The sequence below is a fragment of the Aquarana catesbeiana genome, linkage group LG01 (genome assembly GCF_042186555.1).
Source record: "Aquarana catesbeiana isolate 2022-GZ linkage group LG01, ASM4218655v1, whole genome shotgun sequence".
NCBI classification, from domain to species: Eukaryota; Metazoa; Chordata; class Amphibia; order Anura; family Ranidae; genus Aquarana; species Aquarana catesbeiana.
Window position 1 is genome coordinate 609,569,483 of NC_133324.1, and position 7,022 is coordinate 609,576,504.

The following is a 7,022-nucleotide window of genomic DNA, read 5'->3' on the forward strand; positions in this document are numbered from 1 at the left end:
CACTAGTTTACCTATTTTACTTAAATGATGCTGATAAAACTATTACATCTCAGAATAGTATAATGGACCCTGGATAACATGAAACAATACATACAGACCGTACTACTGATTCTGTTTCCTCTTTTCAAATCAACAAACTATTGTTTGTGTAGCATATTGGGTGCTGTTTTTTTAACGTGATACTCCTAGTCTTGGACTTGGTCAAGTCACCTCTATGAGTAAGCCTGGGTTCACATCTGTGCAGTGCACTTTAAAGTGATTGTTTTTTTTTTAAATGAAGCCTAACAAACATGTCATACTTGCCTCCAATGTGCAGTTCGTTTTGCACAGAGTGGCCCCGAGCATCCTTTTCTGGGGTCCCCCGGCGGTGCTGATAGCTCCTCCCTGCATCGTATAACACCCACACTCCTGAGTCCAGCATTCTGCGTTTTATTTTAATGCATCACACCTGAAGCGCATGTAAAATACACAGGTATGAATAGGGCCCAAGTCCTGGACAGGGAGAGACACATCAGTGAAGTAGTACAGTCTGATGGGACCACGATATGCTGTACGAGCAATAATATTTTTGATGTGAAAAGAGGAAAAAAAGGATTCAGTGGAGGTGCAGTCTCTATGTATTGTAGGATGGCTATGTGAATAGACAAACTCGTCTTTGTCCGCGGTTGGCAGTGGCTGATTGTAAGCCATACCTTCTATGAAACTGGTTGAAAAGGTTAATATGAATTGCCTGAAAATAGTAGACTGGACCAGGAGGAGATGGGGCTGGCACAAAAAGGTGAGAGAGAGTGGACAGGAGATTATTTTTTGAGTACATACTATCCCCTTCCCGCCGACCCTACGCAGATATGCGTACTCGGCTTTCCGGGGTTATACCGGGATGATGCCCGCAGCTGCAGGCATCATCCCGGTACCGTTGTTTACAGCGGGCGATCGGCTACCCGTGTATAACAACTGATGCGGCTAAAAGCAGCTCGGTTGTTATACCGGAGGAGCGGGAGGGGACATCCCCCCCCTCCCGCCGCTGTTACCGGGCCTCCCGTGCGATCAGGAGGCCCGGTGTCCAATCGGGTACCTTCGGCGGCTGGGGGCGGGCTGGAACGAAGCTGTGAGCGGCTTCGTTCCAGCCTTCTTGTAAACGCGGAAGCGACGTCATGACGTCACTTCCCGTTTACTCGGCTGCCAATGGCGCCGAATTTAAAAAAGTACACAGTATTCAGAATCGCCGTTTTCGGCGATCTGAATACTTTGAAGTGTAAAGGAGGGATGGGGGTCTTTTAGACCCCCCATCCCTCCATAAAGAGTACCTGTCACCACCTATTATTGTCACAAGGGATGTTTATATTCCTTGTGACAGCAATAAAAGTAAAAAAAAAAAATTTTTTTTAAAACAATTTATAAAGTAAAAAAATAAATTAAAAAAAAAAAAAAAAATTTTTTTAAAGTGCCCCTGTCCCCACGAGCTCGCGCAGCGAAGAAAACGCATACGGAAGTCGCGCCCGCATATGTAAACGGTGTTCAAACCACACATGTGAGGTATCGCCACGATCGTCAGAGCGAGAGCAATAATTCTAGCCCTAGACCTCCTCTGTAACTCAAACCTGGTAACCGTAAAAATTTTTTAAAGCGTCGCCTATGGAAAATTATAGGTACCGTAGTTTGTCGCCATTCCACGAGTGCGTGCAATTATAAAGGGTGACATGTTTGGTATCTATTTATTCGGTGTAACATCATCTTTCACATTATATAAAAAAATTGGGGTAACTTTACTGTTTGGATTTTTTAAAATTCATGAAAGTGTCCCTTTTCCAAAAATTTGCATTTAAAACACCGCTGCACAAATACCGTGTGATAAAAAATATTGCAACAATAGCCATTTTATTCTCTAGATTCTCTGCTAAAAAGATATATATAATGTTTGGGAACTCTAAGTAATTTTCTAGCAAAAATACGGATTTTAACTTGTAAACACCAAATTTCAAAAATAGGCTTAGTCATGAAAGGGCTATAGCAGTTAAAGCCCAACTCTGAACTGGTCCCATGATGCACAGCATCCTTTTCTCTGGCAGTGGATGGTTGTAAAATGAAGCTCCATACTTTACATCATTAAACTAGAGAGGACATTTATCAAAACTGGAGCAGATACAATGTAGAGCATGGCAACTAACTAGCTTTTATCTTCAGCTGGCTCAGTTAAGCTTTGAAAATAAAAGCTAGGAGAGAGGAGTGGCACCACTGAGTCACTTCTGCTCTCTACAGCTGGCTGCCCACACTGATATAAGCCAGAACCCCTAAACCCTGGTTTGGTCTCAGCAGTGAATGAACTTTGCCTACAGGCACACCTGTACCTTTGAACTATTTCCATATCGCACTAGTTGCGTTTCTAGCACTCCATCTTTTTATTTTTATGAAAATAAAAGCTATAATGGATATACGTGTGTTGGGAGTTGTGGTCACGCTGCCTTGGGGGATGGGTCCACACGCACCCATTTAGTGGAAAAACTAAATTACTGCAATGGGAAGCTCCATACTTACGGTAACTACTTCCGGACCGCTGTACGCCGATATACGTCCTAACTTTGAAGAGGAATATCGTTATGGCAGCAGCTAGCTGCCATAACCCCGGTATCCTCTTCTTCAGTGGGCGGTCTGGTTTCCGATAGTGGTCTCTGCGGCCGATTCACCGCAAGATCACTTTTATCGGCAGCAGGAGAGGACCCCCACCGCTCTCCAGTGCCCTCCACCACTTACCAGGACCATCAGTAGTGGTGGAGGCGATCAGATGCTTCTCCTTCCTGGGTATGGAGACGAGTGAGGGGAAGATGGCCCCCACCCGACGCCATACCATTGCAGGGTCAAAACGTCACTTCCGCCCATAGCTCTTAAAGGGCCATTTATTTATTATTTTTGATTTTTTCAAATGACTTTTTTTATTGCATTTTAGTATAAATATGAGATATGAAGTATTTTGACCCCCGATCTCATATTTAAGAGGTCATACTTTTTTTCTATTAGGGATGTTTACATTCCTTGTAAGAGGAATAAAAGTGTTTTCTTTTTTAAAGAACGGTGTAAAAATAATAGAAATGAAAATTATAAAAAAATTAAAAAGGTAAAATAAATACGAAAAAAATTATTTTTTTTAACTCACCCCGTCCCGCCAAGCTCGCATACAGCGCCCGCATATGAAAACGGTGTTTAAACCACACACGTGAGGTATCGCCGCGATTGGTAGAGCAAGAGTAATAATTCTACCCCTAGACCTCCTCTGTAACTCAAAACATGCAACACGTAGAATTTTTTAAATGTCGTCTATGGAGATTTTTAAGTTTGTCGCCATTCCATGAGCGGGCGCAATTTTGAAGCGTGACATGTTGGGTACTCGGCGTAACATTATCTTTCACAATATAAAAATAAATTGGGCTAATTTTGCTGTTGTCTTATTTAATTAAAAAAGTGTATTTTTTCCCAAAAAAGTGCACTTGTAAGACCGCTGCGCAAATACTGTGTGACAGAAACGACCACCATTTTATTCTCTAGGGTGTTAGAAAAAAAAATGTATAATGTTTGGAAGTTCTAAGTAATTTTCTAGCAAAAAAAAATGTTTTCAACTTGTAAACAAGAAATCTCAGAAAGAGGCTTGGTTCTTAAGTGGTTAAAAATCCCCTTTCAGTACAGCTAGATGAAATAATAAGATAAAAATAGTAAAATACTAGTTAGTTGGGCTTTAATTACTCCCACAGTGGTTACACTTTAAAAAAAGAACCAGTTTTGATTATCAAATTCTTTTTTCCATCTGTGTAATATTGGGGAGGTTTTCCTTTATTTCCCATCATGTAGACCAGAGTTTCTCAACTCCAGTCCTCAAGTGTGTATGGGGTCTTAGTAATTTCCACAGCCGTTTCATCTGAGGGAAATCCTGAAAACATGACCTGTTGGGACGCCTTGAGCACTGGAGTTGAGAAAGGCTGATGTAGACACATGGAGTAAAAGGAATTTGCTTTAAAGTAATAGGAGCCCCCTCTTAATCCTGGCCCATTCAGTAGGAACCACATATGGGCAGGCTGAATGTACCCAAGTTCATTGCGTTATCGATTGGGTACAACCAGCCTGGCGGATTTTACATGCGATTATCCACTGTGTTCTGCCGGCGGTAAGCGCTTCCCCTGCCAGAAAGCACAATGGCTCCACGGGAGGAATTTACGCACTCAGTGTTGATGGGGGAATCATGGGTTGCTGGAAAGAAAAATCGCTCCATCTATGGCCGACCTTAGTTGTCACTGTTGGCTAAAGCATCGTCCTAACTCATCTCTAACCTAAAATGCAAACCCCTTCTTTTTTTTACTCCAGTGAGCTGTCACCGAGTGGTGGGATGACAGGGAATGGCCCAGCTCACGGCTTATTGGAGTACATAAAAGCTGGAGTTTGGAGGATGTCTGAGCTAGTCTCTACTAGTGACCCTATTTGGAAGATTTCACCTCTAATGCTGTTCAACTCCTAAATTTGCATTTTGACAGTGAATACTAGAAGAAATAGAGAGGGAGATTCTCTCCACAGATAGCATAAAAAAACTGATAGAGGTTCTAACCCCTCCTCACTCTATCCAAAATCAGAGAAAAAAAAAGTTATACCTTTTTATATACATTTTAACTACTTGAGGACCAGCTGCTGCAGTACACTGCGACAGGTTGGTTCACTTGGGCGAGCCAACATAGCTGTACGCGTGCAGCCGGGGCGATCAGATTCGTTTTAGAACCAATCAGTCTCCATGCCCAGGCCAATGATTTCTGGTCTGGACCTGGTGATCGGTTCTGACAAATGAGAGACTGTCCTCCACCTCTGTAATGTAAACACAGGCAGGGGAAGTGATGTCATCTCCCCTCCTGGAATCCTTTTTCAGTTCCAGAGAGAGACATCTTACCAAGAGTTGCACCAACAGTACACGTAGGCACACTTATCACCCCTACAGTTAACCCCTTCACTCCCTGTCAGTGTCACCAAGTGCAGTGTTCATATTTTAGACTGATCATTGTACTGGTGTCATTTGTGACACTAATCAGCATTAGGGCAGTTAGTGGTAGGCCCAGGTATCTTTAGGGTGCCCCCCTAATAAAGGTTTAACCCCTTAATCACCCCCCAGTTAATCCTTTCACCCCCTGTCACTACACAATATAGTGTACAGATCTCTTCTGATCACTGTATTTACGGGTGACGCTAGTTACTGTCACCATCAGGTTTTTATAGCATCAGGGTACCCGCCATATATTACTGAATAAAAGGTTTAACCCCCTGATCGCCCCCCAGTACAGATTTTAGTGTCAGATAGGGTCAGTGTTGGTCTCAGGCAGCGTCAGATTAGTGCCACCCACGCACACACCATACACCTCCCTTAGTATAGTGTTTGAACAGATCAATATCTTTGATCAGATCTATACTAGCATCCCCAGTAGTTTAGGGTTCCCAAAAAAGGCAGAGTTAGCGGGATCAGCTCAGACACCTGCTAGCACCTGCGTCCAGCCCACTCAAGTGCAGTATCAATCGATCACTGTAACTTACAAAACACACATAACTGCAGCGTTCGCAGAGTCAGGCCTGATCCCTGCGAACGCTAACAGTTTTTTTGGTAGCGATTGAGGCAGTTGCCGACAACCAGTTGCTCTTTTTGCCTGTGAGTCGCACTAGTTGTAACTGTAAATTTAGAGGCCAAAATGTCCAAACAGAGGTACAGTAGTGAAGAGGCCTACACATTTCTGAGCATGACAGATGAGAGCTAAGGGGAAGTCACCCATATGTCAGATTCAGGCTCAGTATACGAACTGGTAGACAGCAGTGGCACCCTGACAGATAGCTCTGACGACGGAGTAGTGGTCCCTGATAAGGTCAGGCGTACCAGACGTCATTCTGTTGTTGAGGTGAAAGAACAGCAGGGCTCTCGTATGGAGCAGAGAGCCAGTACTAGTGCCGCTCATCCTTCTAGTGAACTGGCAAGCACCAGCAGCCTAGTACATCCTGGTCGTAGTCAAACCAGCACTGCAGTACAACATGGAGACGTGGCGAGTCCCATAAGTGCAGTTCAAGCTGGTGCGGTGGCTAGTAGTGCCCCATAGGCACCAAAGAGACAAACACAGGCCCGTCGCATAGTGCCCTTCCCGCTGTATTTACCAATCCTAATTGGGAGCCCACCACTTCTGCAGCGCCTGTACTGCCCCCATTCACTGGCCAACCCGGAATTCAGGTGGAAACAGTTGATTTTTATTCACTGTTTTTCACAGATCTCTATAATTCTAGTGTGGACCAAAGCAATTTGTATGCTTGTCAATTCATTGTCATTAATCCCCAGTTGACCTTTGCCGGAGATTGGAAACCTATTACAGTTTCCGGATTTAAGACCTTTCTGGGCCTATCCCTCCTCATAGGCATTACTAAAAAGTGTAATTTGCGGTCATATTGGTCCACTGACCCAATACACCATATGCCCGTGTTGTCTGCTTCCATGACGCGATACAAGCAGATCTTGCGGTTCATGCATTTCAATGATAATGAACTGTCGTCCTCGGGGTGACCCTGGATAGATCGGCTCCACAAAATTTGGCCCCTCATAAAAAAAACACTTCAACCAACAATTTGCCGCTTTGTTAATTCCTGATCAAGTTGTCTGCATTAATGAGTCCCTGATTAAATTTTCTGGCTGCTTGTCTTTCAAACAGTATCTCCCCAGCAAGCGTGTGATATATAGGGTCAAGTTGTATAAGCTCTGTGATAGGACAACAGGCTATACATATAGTTTTATATTTTACGAGGGAAGAGATAGTTACGTGGAGCAAGATTGTTTAGGACTTGGTGTCACCCTTATTCGGAAAGGGGTACCACTTGTACGTGGACAATTATTACACAAGTGTGCCACTTTAGTCACCTTTTTGATTGTGGAACTGGCGCATGTGGCACCATGCAATCTAATCGCCGGGGATTCCCCCAACGGCTTGTAGAATCCAGACTTAGACAGGGGGAGAGAGCCTGCTTGA